This window comes from Phalacrocorax carbo, chromosome 7, assembly GCF_963921805.1.
Source record: "Phalacrocorax carbo chromosome 7, bPhaCar2.1, whole genome shotgun sequence".
Taxonomy (NCBI): Eukaryota; Metazoa; Chordata; class Aves; order Suliformes; family Phalacrocoracidae; genus Phalacrocorax; species Phalacrocorax carbo.
In genome coordinates this window covers 34329251-34351911 of record NC_087519.1, presented here as the reverse complement: position 1 = coordinate 34351911, position 22661 = coordinate 34329251, and the positions used below count along the sequence as shown (strand labels likewise).

Genomic DNA, 22661 nt, shown 5'->3' with positions numbered 1-22661 from the left:
CTCCTAATAAATCATCCACATATTGTAATAATTTTACCTCCTTGGGTAATGTAAAATCTTGTAAGATTTTCTCTAAAGTTTGTCCAAATAGATTTGGTGACTCTGTAAACCCCTGTGGTAGTACAGTCCATTTTAATTGTTGTTTTCGTCCTGTTTCGGGGTCCTCCCACTCAAAGGCAAAATAATCTCTGGATTCCTCATCCAGAGGACAGGCCCAAAAAGCATCCTTCAAATCTATTACACTATACCAAGTACACCTGGGAGAAATATGACTCAGTAAAGTGTAAGGATTTGCCACCACAGGGAACTTGGTGATCGTTCGCTGATTTACAGCTCTTAAATCCTGTACCATCCTGTATGACCCATCCGGTTTCTTTATAGGGAGGATGGGTCTATTATGGGGTGACACACATGGTTCCAAAGTTCCTTTTTTCAGAAGTCTATCAACTTCGTCCCTCCTAACATAGACTTTCTGGGCTTCTCTAAGTAACTCCTCTAATCCGCTTTCTTGCCAGTTTCTTCTAGTTTTTCTAATTTCCTTCTTATATCCCCCCAAGATTTGGCTACGAATTGTGTTCTAAGGAGTGCAGTCCCAGCCACTGTATTCGGATCAATTAAAGAATACATTTGTAAGCTTTTCCTCAACCTCTCCAACCATTCTGTTGGAGATTCGTCTTTGCCTTGTTGTTCATTAAATGCTTTATTAATGTTTTGCCCTCAGGGAACCACTTCCCTTATTCCCTGTATGATTAACGTTCTCAAATCCCTCATATTCTGTCTTCCTTGAGGTTGTTGATGATCCCAGTGGGGATCCACATTTGGCCATTTCTGATCTCCCGGGAGTCCTGCCTGATTCTGTCTTTCCCAAATCCTTATTCCAGCTTGTCTAATCATTCCCCTTTCTTCAGCAGTAAATAAGATTCCCAAAATGGACTGTATTTCTTCCCAGGTATAAGTACTGGGGCCTCAGAATTGATCTAGTTTTTCAGCTAGTCCGAGGGGATCATCTAATAGGGTCCCCATTTCTTTCTTAAAGTTTCTTACATCTGTGGTATTTAATGGGACTGCCACAAACCCGATGCCTCCCTGATTGCCTCCGAGGGGTACCTCTCGTAAGGGATATAGAGAAGCCCCCTCAGATATGGCAGTCCTACTTCTCGTACGTGCAGCCAGCAGTTGATCTAATTCCAGTGCTGTTGGTGGGGGACGCAGGGATAACGGTGGGACTGGTGGAGGTACTACGGCCACTGGAGGGGAAGCCGCTACCAGAGGTGGATTATTAGGATATGGGGGCGGCAGGTTATCCAGTGGTTCTCATTTATCATCTTCTTACCTTTCTTTTTCATTTTTATCTCCTTCTTCTTCCTCAAAGTTTTCATCTCTTTTCTTTAATGTAAGTATTGAGGCTGGAAAAGGACGTGAAGTCCTGATCCATAATCCTGCATAATCACTTTCCTCCTGACTAAAAGGTTCCTTTGAATTAACGTATATATTCAAGGCCTGGCAAATCCAGTCTTCAAAAGATCCAAAAACAGGCCAAAAGGCAAGTGGTCTTAAAGGTTCCTTCGGCCATTCAACCACACAATATTGAACCAATTTTAATTTACTTTTTCCTTTTCTGGGGCCCCTTTCATTCCTATTTCTAATCATTATTCCTAATGGACTTTCTGATGGTATGTCTGGTAGTTTCCTCCCTTTCTTCTGGTCCTGGGTCCTCGATTCTGTCTGACCCATCTAGGAATTTTACTGTGGCAATTCCTACAGCCCTTGGTTACCGGTAAGAGTGTCTTGCAGGGGGTTTAGGACCTATCACCCTCCCACGAATCCTATAGGAATCACTTCGGTCCTTCACTGGCCAAGTCCCTCGCGGGAGATTGGAACCGCGGTTAGACGACCTCCACAACCACTTTGGAACTAGGTTCCATCTCAGTCACTCTTACACACACAGGCAACTGAATCCCACCCAACCAAACGGTATACAGCCTAAATACTTACAACTCCGTCGTCTTTGTTTGGACATTTGCGCGCAGAATTATGGGCAAAACAAACTGCTGCAGCCGGCAAGGGAGCTTATAAAAATTAAATTCTATGCTTGTCCCTATTCAGGTTCAGGATGGCGTTAGCCCTGACCCAACCTGACCAGGAGCCACCAAATGGTGGGGCGCCACTCCTAGATCAAGTCAGAATTCAGGAACCAAGACCATCCCGGACGAGCCCCCAATTGTTATAATTAATTTAGCCTTAAACGGAATTTCAATTAAAGTTTACAATTTATTGAATAGAGACAAGCAAGCAGCGCTGGATGCACGGGGGATCCTTCCGCCTAACGTGCATACCATCATACAATACTACAGGGTTTATATTCAGTTAATTAATAACAATTAGTAAAAACAAGCCTAAGTTTACACTCATTGGTCAGTGATAAGCATCCCACTTGCCGTTGGTCAGCCGTATTTAAATTAGCCACGCTTGCCATGTAGATTAGCACGCATGCTCTTTAGGGGTTGTGGGGGCGAGTCTTTTTGGTCCTGAATTGGGTCGGTGGTCGCAATCTCCCCCTGCCAGAATTACCTTTCCCCCAGTTTCCATGCTTCAGCGCCTTCTGAGCCAAGAAGTTCCCTGTTATCACTACTGGCTGATTTGTGGCCTTCCCTTATCTTGGCACTCTCCTTTGTAGCAGGATGTTTCCACTGTTAGTCCTTGAAGTTCTACTGAGTTGTATTCTTTTAGGAGGCTTCTTGTCAATGAAGCATTCATTGCTAATGCCCTCTTGTCTGGCCTAAGCATTATTTATTATCTTGTTAAAATTCTCAGGTGTTAGTTTCTACTCCTAACTAAAATTCTTTCTTAACAATTAACTTAACAAATCGCCAATCAACATTCCAACCATTAAGACCGTTAACAAGTCAACTGAACGGCCCTCGGTTACACAAGCACAAACAGAACGGTCAAATGCTAGAGGGTCACACTTCACTTTGTGGCCCTAGCATTGTTCCATATTGACACGAATCAGATGAACACATTTTACAAAGGCAATTGATTTAATGCCTTTTGGAAAATTGTTCTCCAAGGAGATTCCCTGTCTGACAAACAATAGAGCCTGTCCAAAAATATTCTCTCTGGGTTTCGTAACTTTCCTTTGTTAGAGAAGCACTGAGCCCTTCTAGAATAGCAGCTTCCCATTTGATTTTGCAGTTATCCCAGCAGCTTTATTCCTATCTCAGAAGGAGAGAGGAAACTTTTCCACCATTTCTAAAACAACCACACTCATGCCAAGCTCTCATGGTCTCATGCCAAGCTCTCTCTTCTGGCTTACTTGACTTACACACAGCCCCCAAACCTGGAAACATTTGCTTTGAATTGCAAATTTAAGTTGTGCTATGCCCACTATTTCATGAAGGGTGCATCACAAGAAAGGGTCTAAGGAACACTCCAACAGGACAGACTAAGGGGAAATGTCACCCTGGTTCAGAAAAGTAAGCATCCAGCTCTAGAACTCTATTCTGATGTACAATCTGTTACCCTGAGTAATTTGCTATTTCAGTTTCTCCTTCAGTAAAGTGAGGCTGTTACAAGTCATCTACTTCAGTTTCCTTTAAAACTTAACACTTACAAAAAATTTTCACTTAAAAAGCAATTTAAGGATTAAAAAAAGTAACTTTTGCAAATGCAGTCTCTTGCCTTAAAGGCCCAATAAAACTCCATTTTTCTTTCTTTAAAATCTTCTAATTAGAAGATAGGAAACTTTAGCAAGAGCTCCTGTGCCAGCCCCTAACACTATGGCAACTGTTTTCAGACTGTGATATTTACCAAGCAGCTATGCTTGTTACAATTGTAATTACAATTACAATCAACTAATTACCATTGCAATTGGGAGTGGGAAAAGTGCGGTCCCTTTATGAACAAGCAAGAAAAATATATTATAGTACTCTCAATAGCAGGGTAAGTTCCAATATCTTTGTACAGTGATGGTTCTAAAGAGAGCTGAGCCACAACACAAAGTTTCTTGGTGGCAACATAAAGGTTCCACCTCTTTCCTTTTATAAATCGAAGAACACAGGATGCATTTTAACCCATGATTTCATTTGTTTGCTACGTTGCTGAAGAGAAAAATCCAAGGAAGCAAAGGAGATGCATTGTTTCAGTTTAACATGCCTTCATCCAACAGATTTATTATTGCCATTCACAGAAGAACATCAAAGTCAGCTAAATGGATCACAGAGCATCCAAGAAAAAACCATTCCGATTACAATGTAGGAACAAAACTTAACCTAACTTGAGACTGGAGTGCTAGCAGTAAGACAATTACCTTTTTCTTTTACTGCAAGCAAAACAATGGAGCTGAACTTGACAGTTCTTTTTAAATGACTTTTTTTAAAAGAAAAGGTCGTTTAGCCTCCTAAAAAACCCCAGTTTTAGTCATATTGTAAAAGATGATTCTTTTCATTAAGATACAGCATTTGCACATGCATTTTCTATATAACAATTGTTATTTTGGATGGTATTTTGTTATGTTTTGTTACATTATTGTTTTGTTATAGCTTATATATTTATATATAATATATATTATATTTTTAAAACTCAGAATTAAAATATCTAATTAATAATCAATTTGCAGATCTGAAAATGAAACCTACCCTCTGAAATACTTAGCAAACTGGGACTTCTAATATTTCATTGAAATACTATTTGTGGTCACCTCATTGATTTTGGAAGTATATGACTGCTTTTGACCATAAAAAGAGGGTAAGTAAACCCAACGTTTTGGGCAGGGAATGGAAAGCAGAGGACAACAGGATCCCAAGCAGTTTTAGTAAATATTAGTTAAATCATGTCACTGTGATAAAGTCCACTGCCTTTCCGATACCAGAATTTTGTTCTTAGGTAACTCCTGCTTAATCACTGATAAATAAAAATACACGACACATGAAAATATCTTTAACTTAGTCGTTCAGTCTGCAGATTTGCTGTAAACACTCAGGTTCTTATAGGACATGTACCCATTCTGGTTTCACATAATCCTGTTGGGGTTTTTGAGGAATCAGTGTAAAAACCCTTACTAGCGATGCAGGAGAGGTTGGCAGATTAAATCCTGGAGGAAAGAGCTGCTTGTTTATGCAAAAATATGACTTTTAGAAAAATCATGCAGAGGAATGTTTCTGCACACACATAATAGCTGTTCTGTTTATACGCAATTCTGTTTCATGAAGTAGTGACCAAATGGGAAAGGGTAAGACCACAGGTAAAAAGTTATACACTTTTTTCAACAGCAAAAAGAAGCTACCAGCACACTCATTCACAAGTCTGGAGAAGTAAACCAGCAGTTTTCAGGTCTGATCCTGCTTAATACATAATCAGTGATTTGGTCTAATATACTACTTACACTAATACTGTTATACCCTTTAGTTTTAGAAGAAAACTTTTGTTAAATGAGAAAAAAAATCCTTAAAGGAATGTGTTTACTAATTGACCTGCTTATAATAATTACGCTACAATAAAAGCATGAATTAACAAGAAAAAGAAACCTTATGCAACTTCTCATCGTGGCAGGTACAGGTGCATCAGCCAACACAAGATGTTCCCGTCTCAGTTTACCCAACAGGAGCTGTCACAGGCAGCTGCATGAAATCTAAAAATGGAAAATCCCCATTAAATATGGCAATTATAAAACATATCCTCCTTTCCTTCACTTGTCTTTTATAAATAAAAAAACCCTTTTGCTCATCTAATACTTCAATGTGTCACCTGGAGAGTCTAGGCACACTACATCTAAGTTAAAATAAGGTCAACTGCAATACACAACAAGTTATTCATGGTTCATACTCAAGTCCAGTATAATCAAGGTGGCGGGAAGAGCATTAAATTCAGTAGCTCATGCTGCTTGCTTCCCCAACAAACTAACTCCCCAGTGCCTTTCAGCGTAACGCTGGTTCTACCATTTGGAGTGGAAAAAATTTACCTATCTTCATACACCTATCTACACAGAGAATACATTTCAGTCTGAGTAATAAATATTTCTGGACACTTTCTAAAAAGACTACATAAAATAGTAATCATTACATTTATTGACTTTGCTCTACTACACATCAAGGTTCTATTCATTGCTTTTTGCAGAAAGAAGTCTTACTTAAAAACCTGCGCCACAATTCACATCTAAAATATGGAGCATATGTAAACATTCTGTACTTACTACCTGTCTGCAAACATTATTACTTACACACCTATTCAGTTCTTCTCAGGCAGACAATCTTTTCCAGAAATCAGTTTCAGTGGATTGACCATTTGTCACTTGAGGTAAGTACCCAGGGTGCTCACTGCCCCATTTCTTCACTTCCATGATTTCACATGTACTAATTAAACAAAACGAAACTCAAACCAAGACATTCCAAAGATAATCCTTGCAAAAAAAACCATTCCCGTTAACAATTTATAGCCGCAGGCGCTCATTAGATTTCTCTTATCAGTGAATCTTACAAAAAGAAACCGATTTGTTAACATTCACAGAAGAGATAAAAGGGTTTTTTACAGGGTTAGGCTTTATTGGACAAAATAACTGTCTTCATGTATTGCCTGATATCTTCAATGTAAAAAATAGTAATCCAAGTACTCAATATAACAAAGCCCACAATATAAAATTTTAACTGTATCAGAAATTAGCCTCTACTAGTTTACATTTGTACTTAAAAAGCAACATTAGCAACTCTAGGGAGGCAGGTTTTTTACTACATCTAGAATTAGGTATTAGAGCTTCCAGTGAAAACATTTCTTTGCTGGCACTGAGCAAGTGACTTTCTCTTACAAAAGGAAGAGATCTAAAAAACCGAAATTACTATAATTCATTTATAAATAATACTCATGTAGTCATCTACATAAAAGTAGAAAAGAAAACCAAACATACACAGAAGTAACAGCCTCTGCTTCACAAGGAAACTCCCTTGACTATGAAGTGAGGTAGAGCCTGATGTAATTAACAGTGGTGCTGAGGTAAAAATCCTAAATGTATAGCCATCTAGGCAGAAGATCTGTTTTGCAATATGAATTTAAGTCAGTTATATTTGAAAACAGATGTTCCTCACAGCTACAGCAGAACTGTTTTCACACATTTCTTAAAACGGAGAGGATGGAAATCCCAACAAGCCCCAGGGAATGGTGGAAGTGATGCTTTGGTCCCCAGAGAAGAATTGGTGCTCAGCACATTTTCCCAAACTTGGAGCAACTGCAGAGCAAGCGCAAGGACCCACCTCAGCTCCCCAGCTCACCCCCCCACCCCCGCTGCTTCCCGCAGCAAGCCTCTCCCAACCCCATCACCTCCCACATTCCCACAGAGCCACTGCCTTGAGACTGCTCACAAGACCTGTGCTGCTCCCCAGGGCCCAGCTCCCTCCCAGCCATCCTGGTGACCCTCTCTCCCACAAGCCCAGTGGTTTCCATACAAGCACAAGCACTGCCCTTGTCCCCTGCCTGCTTATCTACCAGCCTTTCCACCCCTCCCTGCCACCCTTCCCCAGGCTGGTACCTGGGTCTCAGCATCACTTCTAGAGCAAAGGCGACCTTCCACATGCCTCAAACATCCACAAAGCTGTCCACCAGCAGACCTGAAACCCTGTTCCAAACTGGACTGCCTCTATTGACTGAAGTAAGGAACACATCCGCAGTTCTGTCCAAAAGGACAGCTGCTCACAACAGGGAAGAAAAAAAAACTCCGTGCACCAACCCTTCGGTTACCTATACCCACTGGAAACAAACCTAGCAGTTCCTCAACAGCAATACCTGACAATGCAAGGCTTATTACAGTTATGAAAAAGCCTTTGCTAAAGAAATATCTAGGAGAACAGGACTGCCTGGCTGTACAGTCTGACATACACTCAGCTAGAGGTTTTCATGAAATGTTTTCAAGCAGGCAGACCCAGTACAAACCTGATTCCTACATCATCTCCAGTCCTTGATTTCTCACTCCCAAGTCCTGAACAAGAGGTATCTGTCTCCCCTTGGACTTTGCCCTCCTTGACACTTACACATATTATGAACTGTTACTAGCTTGCACAGAAAGAGGGAGACCCAACATTACTCTTGATTATGGCTTTTCTCTCAAAAGGACACAGGTTTTCTGGACGTGGGGAGAGTAACTACTCTCCGTATGCACATCCAGCGTACTTTTGAACAACCTTGCTCAGATCATCCTGGACCCATCTCAGCTACAACATGGGTCACACAACCAGCTGTGACCCACCTCTCACACAACCCTGGGTGAACACTCAGGCTCTTTAAATGCTTCCAGTTACTCTGCTGGGGACCACAAACACACGCAGGTGGATTCCCAGAGACACCTAAAGCACTCCTGCTCACACAACTCACCCCGCAGGAGACTTCAACACAAGCAAATCCACAACTGAACCCCAGTCCTGACAGCAACACGCACAAGGGTGTTTCTGAAAAGTACACAAGGGGACACACAGCCCATAGGAAAGACACATCATAACCTGGAAGAACCCGTTTTCCAAGGTAAGTGTTTAACAGACCCCCTGGGGCAGCCAAGGTTGTACATGAAGCGCATGGCCTGAGGGTATGGTTTCTCTGTTTGGCCCAAGCAGATTTAACGCTGGGCTGCTAATAAAAACACACTGTTCATCCCCAAAACACTCCAGCTCTTTCCCTCCACTGTACCAGCACACGAGTGCCTGTGTGGCTAGGAATGAGTCAGATTAGCTTGCTGATCCAGTTTGAACTCTCTGCTTCTCAGGGCAGAAGGGCAGATTTTCCTTTGTATCAACTTTGATGCTTACTTGAGCCTAGGGTGAGTCATTGCAGGCACCTAGATCAACAGAAAATTAGCACTACAAAAGAAGTTATTCTTCTGCCATCTCAAACTGAGTAACCATGAAGTGACAGGCGTTAATGCCACCGCAAAGACAGAACACACAGATGGAAGAAGAGAGGGAAGAAGCCTGGATCAGAGAAGAGCTGTGGTCTAGAGGATTACCCTTCTGCTCCCACAACTAATGGTCTCACTGTCACCGAAACTGGGAATAAACCTCGTAACACCAATGTAGTGTTAAAAGGCAGGCATTCTTTATTCATGGTGCCAGATGCACAGGGGATCACTCCACCTAACGTGCATACCTTACACATCTTTCCCATGTGATTTATATAGACCAAATATATGTTCATTTTATCCATACATATTCAATATTATTCTCTTTGGTGATTGGCACAAACTTGCTTGCTTCACATGTTAATCATTGCATAGACTCAGTTGTCCTCTCCCATTGTTCTCTTTTGAGTAGGTGGTATTACTTGGGTCAGTGGTCCATGTGTCAGTGGTCATGATCTCCCCCTGCCAGAATTATCTTTCACCTACTTGGTTCTTAATCTTGGCAGTCCTGGCCAGTTTTCTCAGTCCACTACACAAAACCACATTTTGTCATCCTCTTCTGACAGAAACACATTGTCTGTTGTTTTGTTCACATTAATGATTACCTAGAGACTAAAATACAAATCAAAATACACTGATCTGTATACTCCATGTCCCCAGACTTAATGTCCAGTTGGATTGGGCTGTACAAGGAGTATAGCAACATCCATGGTTGGTTAATTCCATCACCCTGGTTACATCACTACTTACTTTTTTTGGAGCTCACCCTCGGTAGTTTCAAGTGCTACAGTCTAAGTAAGTACCTTGAAACTTTGGATGTAGGCTATTGAACATTCCTATAAAAACAAAGGGGTTTAATTTATGTCCTTCACATCTCAATGCTACATTTGTAAAATGATACTCCTATTTCCTTAGGAGGCAGCCAGAAGGCATGTTATTAGGATAAACATACTATGTACTTGTTAGACAGTAAGATACTATAAAGGTAACATGAACCAAAGAAGTCCCTCGTCTTAAGGACAGACTTTCTACTATCTTAACTAAATCTTGAGAAAAATGAAGTAGTTTTACTATCTAGAAAAGTTTGCAAAACATTAACATTTTCTTTTCCTTTTAGTAGGCCCATTTACACCAAGTGGGGGGATGGCAGGGGTGGGGCAGAATCACACCTAGTAGTGGCAGACACCAGGGAGACAAATGTGATAGCACAGAACTAGATAGAAGCAGTTGCCATTTCTTGAGGGCAAAGACCTGGCTTTCTCTTAAATGGATCCTTTGTATATCCAGTTGTTTCTAGAAAGATAAATGGTAAGCGGGTGTTAAAAATGCCCATTTGCCATCAATCTCTCATAGGTATTTCCATGCCCCACTTATACGAAGTAACACTGCATGCTGCAGGAGAGGGAGGGGCTCAGGTTCCTAAATCTGTCCTCTGCTTTCTAATGCAACAACCAACAGTGATATTCATGAGGACCTGACAGCTAAAGTGACAATCACAAAGTAGACAAAAACTTTATTTAAAAAAAACAAACTATGGAACTTTCAATGCACAGTCTGACCGCGTGGGCTACAAACTGAAGTTTAAACCCTTGTTACAGGTGAAAAGTAAAACTAAACCATAATGGGTTCAGCACTAATTCAAGAGCAACACTTAAACATGCACTCCTAACACTACCATTACCTACGACACAATTACCCTTCTGAGATACTAAAATCAGCTGTAAATGCAAACCCCATTGTAATTCTGCATCTTGGAAATTTTCCTATTCAAAGCATTTTAGAACTTATTTTCTTTAAATAAGTTATTTTTTTACTTTAAACAAGACAGATTAAATATTTAATGGACAAATACATCTTCTATTAATAAGAGTAACAAAGCGGAGGTTAACATCACTGTTACTACTAATACAGAGAATAAAACAGTGCGATAAAAACATTTCTTGAAAGTCATTCAACAAAGTAATGGCTATGCCAGGAACACAATCCCGTGCTGCTACATCTTTGTCCCCTTCCCACTACATAATACTGCATCATGGCAAACAAGTGTCTTACCCAGTTCAGGCACTTTGATTTATCAGATATTGGCAATACATTGTTTCCATTCCTTCTCATAAGCAGTTATTAGAGCATTTAAGAGATGTATTTAATGCTGAAATAATTTGAATGTTTTCACGTTTGTGTCAGAGAAACAGAGAAATTAATGGATAAAGTACCTTACTACTGAAGAAGACCTCACAGTAACTTTGGTATCTGCAAATTAACTGTCAAAGAGAGACAAAACCAATTTCCCAAGCATACGGTTAGATTTTTAAACCACAAATAGAAATTAAACATGGAAGAGCACTTAAATAAGAACACCAATACCACTGCACACACAGCATGAAAAATGTCTGCATAAAAATAAACCACAAGCTTCATCATTCCCCCCAACCTTTGGCTACCAGAGAACTGGAGTAACAGCCCAGTACTTATCACTGGCAGTTTATCACTGCCCGAATTCCTACAATAATTTTCCAATTGTTTAAGACAATCCTCCTAAGCACTTCCACTGGGAGGCAGGCTCTGCTTTCCACTTGAATGGAAGGGACCGACCACAATGGTTTCATATGGTATTTTCTACTACAAAAATACAGCCTTAGATCAGTTCTCTAATTTCTGAGAATTCTGAAATGCTATGGAGTAAACAGGTATCATTTGTTTCTTAAAAATCAAAACAGAAATAGATGTTCTGTTGCTGTATATTCAGTCTGGTTGTGTGCTGTATTCTAGTCGTTATTCATCAGATCAGAATAAAAATCTAACATAATGATACCAGAGATTTTTAGCAGTAAAGGTGCTTCTGGTTTTTTCTCTAGCAGAAGCTACATGTGCATAAAAATGTTCTCATTTACTTTTAGATGAATTAGAGTCCATGCAATGTGACAGTAAAAATTATTACCCATTATCCTATATTCATTTTTTTAGCAGTACCAGGTAGACAGCTCCAAAACCTGGTAAGCCCTTGCATTTATATTGTCTTTGCCTTCTTTCTGTAACATTTCTTCTTCTTTGACTTGCTTTTGTGAGGAAAAACCTTAAGACAGAACCTTTTTAAAGAACAAGCAGCAGATGAATATATTCAAGCAACAAAGCAAATCTGAGAACAATATTATATGGGCTTCAGAAGAAAAAGTAGAGGATTTATTCCAAGACTTTACAGAAGTTCCTCACAAGAAAATCATCAGGTTGATGAACAATACTTTCCAGAGGAATTTTACAATACATTTCAAAGGAATAACGACATCCACAGCACAATCAAAGCTATCGAAGTGATAGTGTGATGTTTCACCACTTAATTTGAAAGGCTGAGCTGTTGACATTTTCAATTCACTTTTTCTTTTGAAGGATAAAATCATTTTCAGGTTCCAATTCCCTGGGTTTTGGTGTGTTTGGTTTGGTTTTTCAACATCGTGTCCAGTCATCTACAGGGATTTACTACCAAAAAAATTTATTTAAGAAGTTCCCACAGGAACACCTGCTTTCCTCCCCCCACCACTTTCCGCCGTGGTGACTGCATCTCCACAACAGGAGTAATCACTCTCCTCTGGCCAGCCATGGAAGCCACAAGTCCCTCAGAGGGGACCAGTACCTTTTCAGGGAAAGACCACTGTTCCCAAGCCCACCTGCATGCTTCAGACTGCATTTTGTAACATTCACACTCAATATAATGAGATCTCCCCCAAGCCACACAGCAGAAAAGCAACAGGAACCCAGTTTATACAAATCACGGTCCCAGGATGTGTTGCCTCAAGCCAACATTAGCACAAGACTCACTGGGTGTTTCATACCTCATGAAGTGAACCTCTCCACAAGGACTAAGCGAGACATCTCGAATGCAGTACTTCACTCTAGCAAATATATAAATACAGAAAATAACTTGTGGAGCTTTTCCTGAGCACAAATAGAAAGGGAGAAGTGAAATTTACTCAAAGTTCTGTGAATATTTAATTTTCAAGTACACTGTTAGTAATCGTACCCCTGCCACAAGTTACAAATCTGTTCTCAAAACCATAACCTTCAGTTTCTTAGACTGCTTACTTTAGTATCTGTGAAATTCCACCTCCTAAACAGGTTTACAGATGATTACCCTTGACTCCTAAGCTGTTTTAACAGAAATACTTTGTTTAAGATTACTTATATTTGAACATATACCCCAACTGTACTGCAATGCACAGAAGCTGCCTGTCTCCTAGTATTTTTTAGAACCTAATGCTAAAAAATTACTTGGCTTATTTAACTCCAGATTTCAAAAAGGCTCAAACTAAACCAAACTGTGATTTTTAAGACACTAGAAATGCTGCACACACAGCCAATCAGTGGAAATCAGACTTAAATGTTTCCTATAGATATAAGCATGACACTATAAACACCAAGTTGCTAAAAGGAATGTCACCTGGAAGCCACTTCAGAACTTTTATGCTTTTGTCACAGATGCAGTCCTGCTCTCTGCAACATCAAAGCTGGCCAAAATGGTTCATGAACTAAGCACTTCTATGAAGTCCAGGGAAGGGTACCACAGGAGCAGGTTTCAGCTCCTACTGCTTCAACCTCATTCCCCCGTGTGTTTATGGGCAGTCAGCACTTTCTTTGCACTCAAAAGTAAGGGGTGACCCATGGGGAAATCACACAAAAGCTTAAGTTACTGAAAGACTAGCAGGCTGTTTTACTGCAAACCACTTTGTGAGGTTTTTATTTCTCTTGGCTGATGTGAAATTGTAGTGACAGTAGGGGATGCAATATTACGAAACAAAGAAATAGCAAAGGAAAAAGAAAATATTTCAAATTCAGTGTTTTCCTAAAGAGCTACTTTATCTAGGTTTTAGATCTATACTGCCTGGGGAAGTGACTTTTATTCAAAATCCAGCACTGGAATTTATTTAAGTACAGCATAAGGATACCTATCCTCCTCATTTGAGTTATCACCCTATTTTCTAAGGTTAGAAGTAACAGAGTATCAGGACAACTTCTCACCTCCACCACATTGGAACAAATATCCTTTTCTCTCTTTTTTGTAAGCAAAGCAAAGCAGAATCAGTTATGAACATCCCAACAACTGCATAACATGAAACAAATGCAAAACAAGGCCTCATTAAATTAGAGGTCATTTTATTCTATGGTATTAAAGCAGCATGGTCCTCAGCTCCAAGTCCTTATGTGTCACCCTTAAAAATAAAACTTCAACACAGGTGTTGAAAATCAGAGGACAACATCCAGTGCCCACAGATACCGGCTGGAGGAGCTGAAGGTGGGGAGGGAACTAAGTTCTCACAGGAGATAATTCAAGTCAGTAGTTCAGAATCAGTATACAAATACTATGTAGGCATATGGAGCTTTTGGCAGAAGGGAATAATGTTTTTCTGTTCAGGGAAAACAAACACACCCTTAGACTCTGCTTACGTAAACATGACCAAATTATTGAAGTACCTGGCTGGGTAGAGCCTTCACTGCTAAGTTGTTTTAAAACAAGTACATTGAGCTTTTTTAAAAAGAAAGGTGCCATAGTACCAACAGCATTTGCAGGAATTTGGTGAATATTCTCAGGCAAAATTATTTTGCCTGTGTTACACAGATGGTCTGATTAAATTAACACACATTGACAAGTTGGAAGTCCAGAACAAACCATTAAATATTTCTACAAGAATAATAAATAAAATGTTATGTTTCATAAACCACTAACATTTCAAAAAAACAAAAGAACTACATCTTGCATTTAAAAAAAAATCCCTGAATCATGACAGATTAAGCTAATGATATAATTAAAATATATAAAATTTCAACCACTGTACTCTTAGACTCTTATCTTAGATGTATATACATCTACAGATGCATAAAAAAAGTCAGGCTAACAGATCTCTCCATTCTTTTACACCCTGAACCCGGCCACAACTGCATACGTGAATGCATAACACAGGATGTGGCCAGAATTTTTTTTTTTTTAAATAAAACATTTTATTGGTAAATGACAGATTTTTCTAAAACAAAAGTGGTCACAAGTTTCTTTATGAATGTCTATTTTAGTTGTGTTCCTGATCAAAACCTCTCACACCACCTTCCAACACCCACTAACAGCCCTGGTTTTGTGGCTAGGACACTACACACTAGCTCAGAGCCCTGCTACACTTGACTGGGAAGTGGCTTTGTACCTTGTTTGTGAAGGTACTGGATGTTATCAGGTTAAGCTATTTGTGCAGAATGTAAGAGAACTAGATAAAGATCTCCATAAGCATCTTCCCTCCCAAGGGGGTGGGGATATAAAATCTACACAGTTATCAGCACTGCAGACCTGGAAAATATTTTCTACGTATCTCAAAGCTGTCCATTAGGAGAACCTTTTCTCTATTCACAGTTTCTCCGGAACAAGAATGTAGCAATAATTCCTCAGAACAATTAAATTGCCGCTATAAATGACTGACAAGCCTTAAATGACTGACAAGCCTTGTCAACAGATCTTCCCAAATAGTTTGTGGACCTACTGCTGCGGAACAGGCTGAACCCACATTTTGCCATACAGACAATCAAGTTTCCTGCCTGAGACTGGGACCACTGTCTCCCTCCTATGCCTGTGCTTTACCTCTCTCCTCTCCAGCACTCACCAAACAATATAAATCCTTACAAAATCTGCAGACAAAAAAAAAGCAGATGCATTTCTCTACATAATCACTTAAACCCTCCTGCAAAGCCATCACCTCCTGCTTCTGCTCCCTTCTGCCTTTCTCCATACTCACATAGTTAAAACACAGGCATCCTCTTTACCAAACCTAAGTTACGCACACACTTCTACATTTTAAAAAGTAACCAGAGATGCTCCACTTCCCACATTTTTCATAGGTTCTCACAGAATGAGACCATAAGTTTTAATTTTAATAATGATTTGGTGAAACAACCGCAGACCATGCTCTGTTGTTTCACAGACTATATTCAGATACCATCTTAAAACTTTGGTTGGTAGAAGTCATACTGTATGTCCGATCCAACAAACCTTATGCCATCATGCACACTAATGTATGATACTGGAGTAATGACTCTGAAGTCTTCTGGTCAAGAAGCAAAGGACCCATGCAAAACCTTCCTGTGGATTGTCAAGGTTTCTTGCATGTCTCAGTAGTCAACCTGAACAAGATGAGGCACGTTCTATACCCTGTCCCAGACAGCTGTGAGGGAAAGGCAGAAAAGCCTTTTCTCTAAAGCTGCAGAAAAACTGTTTTTATGTAGTTTTCAGTTCACAGTATCCTTTAGAGTTTATTACAAGAGGAGAGAGTGTTCTACATGGACAGTAACGTAATACAGCAAATAGATGGGGAACTGGATCTGGCAGTGCAGTACTAGTGCTATTTGGCTGCTTAATCTTCAGCAAGTCACTTCTAATCTTTATTATCTATTTCCCCCTTCCAGGTCTCATACTGGTTTCATCTAGTAGATAAAAGCAATTAGGGTAATAATATTTACACAGTACCTAAAAAAACCCAAAGCACTAGGTTTCCAATTTTTAAGTGACATGGGAAAAGGCTTGCAGTTTGTTATTGGTGTTCTCCACTATGAACAGTAAAACTCTAAGTCAGTAGCTTTCAATAATCCTATCTTCCCTGCTTTTCAGGAAACTCATAAAACTGAGAAGCCTGGTTGTCCCATTTTAGATATTGTAATTAACTAGCACATCTTCGTAATTAACAAGACTCATGAATACCGAGGGAAACATGACTTCCCAATGCACGTGTGTTGACAAACAGCAGCCACCACCTCCTCCTTCAGGATTGCAGACACTAAGTCAGCACCTTAACTTCCCGTGAGCTGCAGGCTCACTTAAGGAACAAGAGGACACATGTGTGAGTAACTCCTTCCCCAAGACCAGTAAAGACTGTTGCAAGTTTTGAAACAGGCTGCTTCTAAAACCATTTTCCATTTTGAACTTTTCTCTAATTGACTTAGAAGATAATACAGAGTAAGATTTGAGCTTTCTTCAGACAGCTGCACCTTTTTCCTCTCTGCAGTCCTGGATTTACTAATAGCCATTCAGGAGGTGTGATTAGGATATGACCTTGTCCAGGTGATTTTCTTTAACACCCTCAAAGCAGTTAGATCCCAAACTGTATCTCAAAGCAGTACTGAAACTCTCAAGAGCCCTTCAGGCCTTACTACATGGCAAACCCTGATGTAGAGCAGGATCTCAGGATGAAGAGAAGTTCTTCCAATTATTTGTTTAATTATGCAGCTAAAAAGTCCTGCCATTTGAGAGCCGCTTAAGATTGGCTTGAGTGCTTGCTGTATTCCTCCACGTATGATGAGTAAACCTGCACTGCCAGACCACATGCAGTCCTAAATAAGCTGGCTCAAACTTCCACTGCAACTGCTCCACAGGCAGAAACTACATAAGGCCATGGGATAATTCAGGTGGGAGAGGACCTCAGGGGAACTCTGGTTCAACCTCCAGCTCAAAGCAAAGCAGGGTCACCCATGAAAGCACACCTGCTTTCTCAGGGCTTTTTCCAGTTGAATTTTGAAAATCTCCATGGAAAGAGACTGCACAACCTCTCCGGGCAGCAAGTCCCACTGCCTCATTGGCCTCACGGTGAAGAATGCCTTATAGACACAGATCCCTCTGGCTTCAATTCATGCCTGCTGTCTGTTGCCCTCCAGCTGCGCACCACTGTGGAAAACCAGCTTCACTCTCTTGAGATCCTCCCCACAGGTGCTGGAAGGGCCCCCTAAAGCTTCTCTTCTCCAGGCTCAACAACAGGCACAGTTCCTCTGCCTCCCCTCACAAGGCAAAAGCTCACACCTCAAGACAATATTGGTAGCTCTCCACTGAACTCACCCCAGTTTATCAACATTTCCCTTGTCCTGGGGGGCAGTTCAAATGGATGCTGTATTCTGGATATGGCCTAACGAGCACTGAGTGGAAGGGGATGATCGTTTCACTTGACCTACTGGCTGTGCTCCTGTTAATACAGGGCACACGGCTGCCTCCAGCTTGGCTTGCTGTCCACCATGACCCCGGGGGCCTTCCCAGCAGTTCCCCAGCCAGGCTGGCCCCAGGCTGTACTAGTGCAAGGGGTTACTCTTGCCAGGAAACAAAGCCAGGAAGCCCCCACCCTTACATGCCTGTTTAAATGGTAAATTTGCTTAGTAATCAGCAGCAGATGAAACGGATAGAAACTGAAGCCAAGTCTTCTTAGTGTTAATACACCTTACTTAGTACTACTAAGTCGCATCTTAGGGCCATATTCAGATGGCCTGAATTCCACATAAATCCTACTCCCTCCTATTTCTTATTAGCTGGCTTTCAGGCAGCTCCCCATTCAGCGTCTTATGTAAATTCTCTGAATTGCTCACCAAAACCACCTAGATTTCTCCATTGACTGAAAAAAAGGCACTTGAGTGGAATTCAGGCCACCTGAACTTAATCTTTAAGGTCTGGTAACATTGCAGCATCAGACTGCATTATTCCTTTGGTTTTGTCACTGTGACAGTAAGTAACATCTTGTTTGTCAGGACGGGTTTTAGTTTAGTTACTCTTCCACTGGAACATATATTTTTAAAGAAAATTTATAGATTTGTAAACAATTCAGGATTCAGTTCATCCTGCTACCTTCTGGAAACTTATTCTATAGCTGATCTCCTTGAACAAGAATGCCTTATCCATAGTTCTCTCGAATTTAGTCCCGAGCCATGTGCGCTGCTTTGTTCCAGGTGTCTTGACAAGTCACTGATAAAAATTTTGTCTTTAGTGTGATTGTGGCTCAAACCATTCACCAGTCTACAGAAAGGAGGAATAAAAGCCCTACGTCAGCACTAAATGTCAGCTGGGGGAATCAATGGCTTAAATGCTCACCAGTTCAGCAAAAGCACACCATGCTTTAAGTCAAGCATGAAGACATCTCCTCTAGTTCCTCAAAGATTATCAGTTTTCCAATAAATACCATTCCGGTTTTCTCAGGCTTCAAGCTGAGCCAGATCTCTTGACTTGAGAAATTATTTCTCATAGGCATTATGGTTTTATAAGGGTGTCATAAATTGAAAAGTTGCACATACCAACATACTCAGCCCAATGTGCTCTACTCAGTGGACTTATGAATCAGGATCCTCCAAGCAAGAGAGAAGAAATGGGGAAGACAGGAACTACATCAACACTTCTGAAAAGCGGAACCAGATTCAACACACCACAGTCCTGACACCTTGCTTCAGGACATGAAGAGTGCTTGTGTCAAAGCCCCAGCCCACTCCAGATGCACAGGTACGGCCAGCCTACCCTTGCCCACAGCTCTAAGCCAGATCTCTCTCAAAACAACACAGTACACCAAGAGATAAGCAACTGTGAAATATACTGAGGCTGAGATATATTATCCTCACGATTACTTTGAGTGGAATGGGACACTTGGAGATGGCTCAACTTTCAGAGCCAAGTGACAGCTTATTGAGGATCAAACAGCCTATTTTAGAATAAATTCAGTAAGTTTTCTTCTCTAGAAGGGATTCTGCTTCCACTAGTAAGAAGCTTGCTTTCCTGACCAGCTAACAGGGACTGGATCCACACCACAGGATGAACACGTTATGTGTTTCAGAAGCCTTGACCACCACATGTATCAGCAGACCCATCAGATTCACTCCTGTTTTGATGGCTGACTGACAAACTTAACACACAAAGCATGAAATTTGGACCTACCTCCTGTTTCTAGGGACTAACAATAACAAGCACACCAAACTACAAGAAAATAAAGTCTTTCAGTCACAACATTTAGCTTAAGCCATTCCTGAAGCATAAATCCACAGGACAAGGAGGAACCAGGCTTAACAGTGTTTTTCCTTAATTTTTCAAGGCACACAGCACAGGCAAATACAACCAGATGCACTTGCTCTCTCAGTGGTGCAGACAGCTATGAGTATAAAGTCTTATGAGTACACCCAGATGATTACCTTTGTCTTAGGACATAATTAAGGCATGATAACACATCTACCATTTCTAACTTTTACTTTTTACCCCGGGGGGGTTGGGGGGGGGGGGGGGGGGAGTCAAGGTCATATGCCACAATGAATGTTTGCCCCATGAGATGCTGAGTCCACTCTGGAGAAATACTTTCTAGAGCAGAACATAACCAGACAAAAATCCCATTAAGCGTTTTCCATTTCATGCTGTGCTTTTTCTTTACATGATGCTTAGAATAACATAGTTAAAAAAACTTCCTCTCAACTCAAATATTCCATAAGACTTCTATAATATTTTAAAATATTTTGAGTAAAAATGGGTGCCCTTGCCCTTAACAGACTTTTAAAAGCACTCAAAATGATTTATCATTGGTTTTGCTCTTTTTCATAAGTTTTGTATGGATCACAGCACTTTTGAAGTTAGAGAGCGAGGCTATCTAAACACAGGAATTTCACATTTGGGTCACAAATCCACTTCATAGGCCAAAAAAAAGCCAAGTCTAAAATCTGGTACTTCTAAACAAAATACAGTACTTCTCGTTTAGAAAAATTATATACCGGCTGTTGTACATAGTTATTACATGTTTTGTGGAGGTTATTTCTTCAGCAAGTTTAAAAAAAAAAATCTAGCAGCGCTCACAAACTACTTCACAACTATTTTTATTCAAGTCACCATTTTAATTTTTCTGAAGGTTACCGTTTGCTTACTTCCCAAAGATTTTGTATGGGTCCAACAAACTGAGGCTCATGCTGTTTACGGAACTATCTGAAGTAATCTCCCCCATACATGTTCCTCTGCTATCTGTCCCCAGCAAGTCCGAGAAGGGGACGTGCCTCAGCGCTAAACCTGGCGCCAACCCCCAGGCACCAGGGCGAGAAGAGTAAAACATCACTGGAAATTGGGATCGGCACCTCCTTCAGCCGCACTGCCTTCACGTTACCCGCACTCACACACCACACGCTGCACGCCGAGGCCGAAGACGACGCGCAAACGCACTTTGGGCGCCAACCCCCGGGCCGGGGGGTCGCGGCGGGGGGAGGCGGCGCCCCCGGCCCCGCAGGGCGGGCGGCTACCGGCCGGGCGGGCAGCCCCCGGCCCCGGCCGGCTCGGTGATTCACGGCGTGCTTTCTCCACCTCCTCGTGGCACGTAAGAGTCGAAACACAAAGAAAAGCAGAAGGAAAAAAGCGCCTATTATTGTCTATTATTCCCCTGTCAGCCGGCTTGCCGCTCCCGCGCGCCCCGGCGCCCTGCGAGGCGTCAATCGCCTCACAGCGGCAGTGAGGCCGGCCGGCCGCCGCGGCGGGACCCGCCGGGCCGCCCCTCACCGCGAGCCGGGCCCAGGGCGGCTCTCGCTGCCCTCCTCTGCTTCAGCACCGCCGGGGGCCGCCCCGGGCTGCGGCCCCGGGAGGCCCGTTCCGGTGGTGCCGCACAACAGCGGGCCCTGGCGCGCTCCCGGCGGCGCAGGGCCGCGCAGCCACCCCCGCGCTCCCGGCCTCCAGCCCCGCAGTCCCCGCACTCACCGGGCCCCGGCCCAGAGAACGCCCGCCGCCGGCGCCTCGCACGCTGCCGGCCGCCTCCGCCCGCCGCGGCCCGAGTGCGCGCCCCCAGCCCGGCCTCCCCGCGCCAGTGGCTGGGCTCAGCGGCGGCCCCGCAGCCCGCCGCCGCCGGGCGCCCTCATTCCGTATGCGCCACGGCGCCTCCTGGTTGGCCGGGGCCGGGTGGCGCGCGGGGCCGGGCTCCCGGGGAATCGGGGGAGGGAGGGGGGAGGACCCCGACCGGGGTTACTACGGGTCACCGGCGGCGGGGGGCGGGGAGAGGGGCGGGGCGAGAGGCGGGCCCCGCCCCCCGGGCCGGCCTGCGTTACCCGCGGCACCGCTCCGTGCCCCAGCCCCGCTGCGCGTGCGCGGCCGCCGCGCCGCTCCCCGCCGCCCTGAGGCGAGGGGCGGTTTCGGGGGTCAGCGGGGCTGGCGACGGCGGGCGCTGGGCGGAGTCTGCCGCCGCCGCCGCCGCCGCAGCTCGGAATTACCCGGCCTCCTCCTCCCCAAATCTTTCATCTCTGTTAAAACGCCTGTTAATTACCTCTAGTCCGCCATCAGTTCCGTTACTTTGACAGGAGCTCCCACAGCGGTGGGTGACTGCAGAAATGCCTGGGTTATGTAAAAAGTTAATTTTGCCTCGGTGTGGGAACGTGCACCGTTACCCGATTTTGGCTGGAGCCCTGATGCGCGTTAGTACATGTATTTTTGACCAGGCTCCTGATGAGCCTCTGTAAAGTGTAGAACTTCCAGGGCTCCTGAAGAGTCGGCCAGAACCGCAGCGGTAGCGGGGGGCTGGAGGCGCGCGCCTGGGCTGCGAGCAGGGCGCCCGCGGCGGAGCCGGGTGGGACCCCAACACCTGCCGCAGGTGTTGGGGGGCTCCGGGGGACGCGGGCCCTGGCGAGGCAACGCGCCAGAGAGCCAGTCCCCTCCGCGTGCCTACGTGCTTCGGTCGTTGTTTCAAAATGCTGCAAGAACTTCAGAGTTTGAGGTTGCCGTTAAGGCTTTACTGAGTTTGAGGCTTTACAGGAAGGTGTCATTAGTGGCAGTTGCCGCAGAGGATCGTGACGTGGATCTCGGCTGACAGAACTGAACAAAGACCGCTCGCTTCACATTGACTGTCATCAAAGCTGGCGTCACTTGGAGCAAGTTTTGGTTAGTACTGCTCGAGGCTAGGTTCCTTTTTAACAATTACCGAGGACCTCTTCTTACCAGTATTGACTCATCCAGATCCTGCAAATGTTCCTTCAGAATTAAAGGTATTAATTTAACTGGCATAATACAATACTGAAA

General features: G+C 42.9%; 1 protein-coding gene across 4 annotated transcripts in view; it reads right to left on the bottom strand.

Annotated features, from left to right (window-relative positions):
* ACSL3 (acyl-CoA synthetase long chain family member 3) overlaps positions 1-21547 on the bottom strand; it is a 61149-nt gene extending 39602 nt beyond the window's left edge. Inside the window, exons 1-2 of one of the 4 annotated variants that reach the window (XR_010373865.1) lie at positions 21354-21547; positions 5526-5629 (exon numbers count right to left, since the gene is read on the bottom strand). The gene's annotated coding sequence lies outside the window, so the exon portion shown is untranslated. Of the gene's footprint in view, positions 1-5525; positions 5630-6221; positions 6351-21353 lie in introns of those variants that run through there. The other 3 variants (XM_064457365.1, XM_064457366.1, XM_064457367.1) reach the window with 3 other exon arrangements.
* Between the last annotated feature and the right edge of the window lie 1114 nt (positions 21548-22661).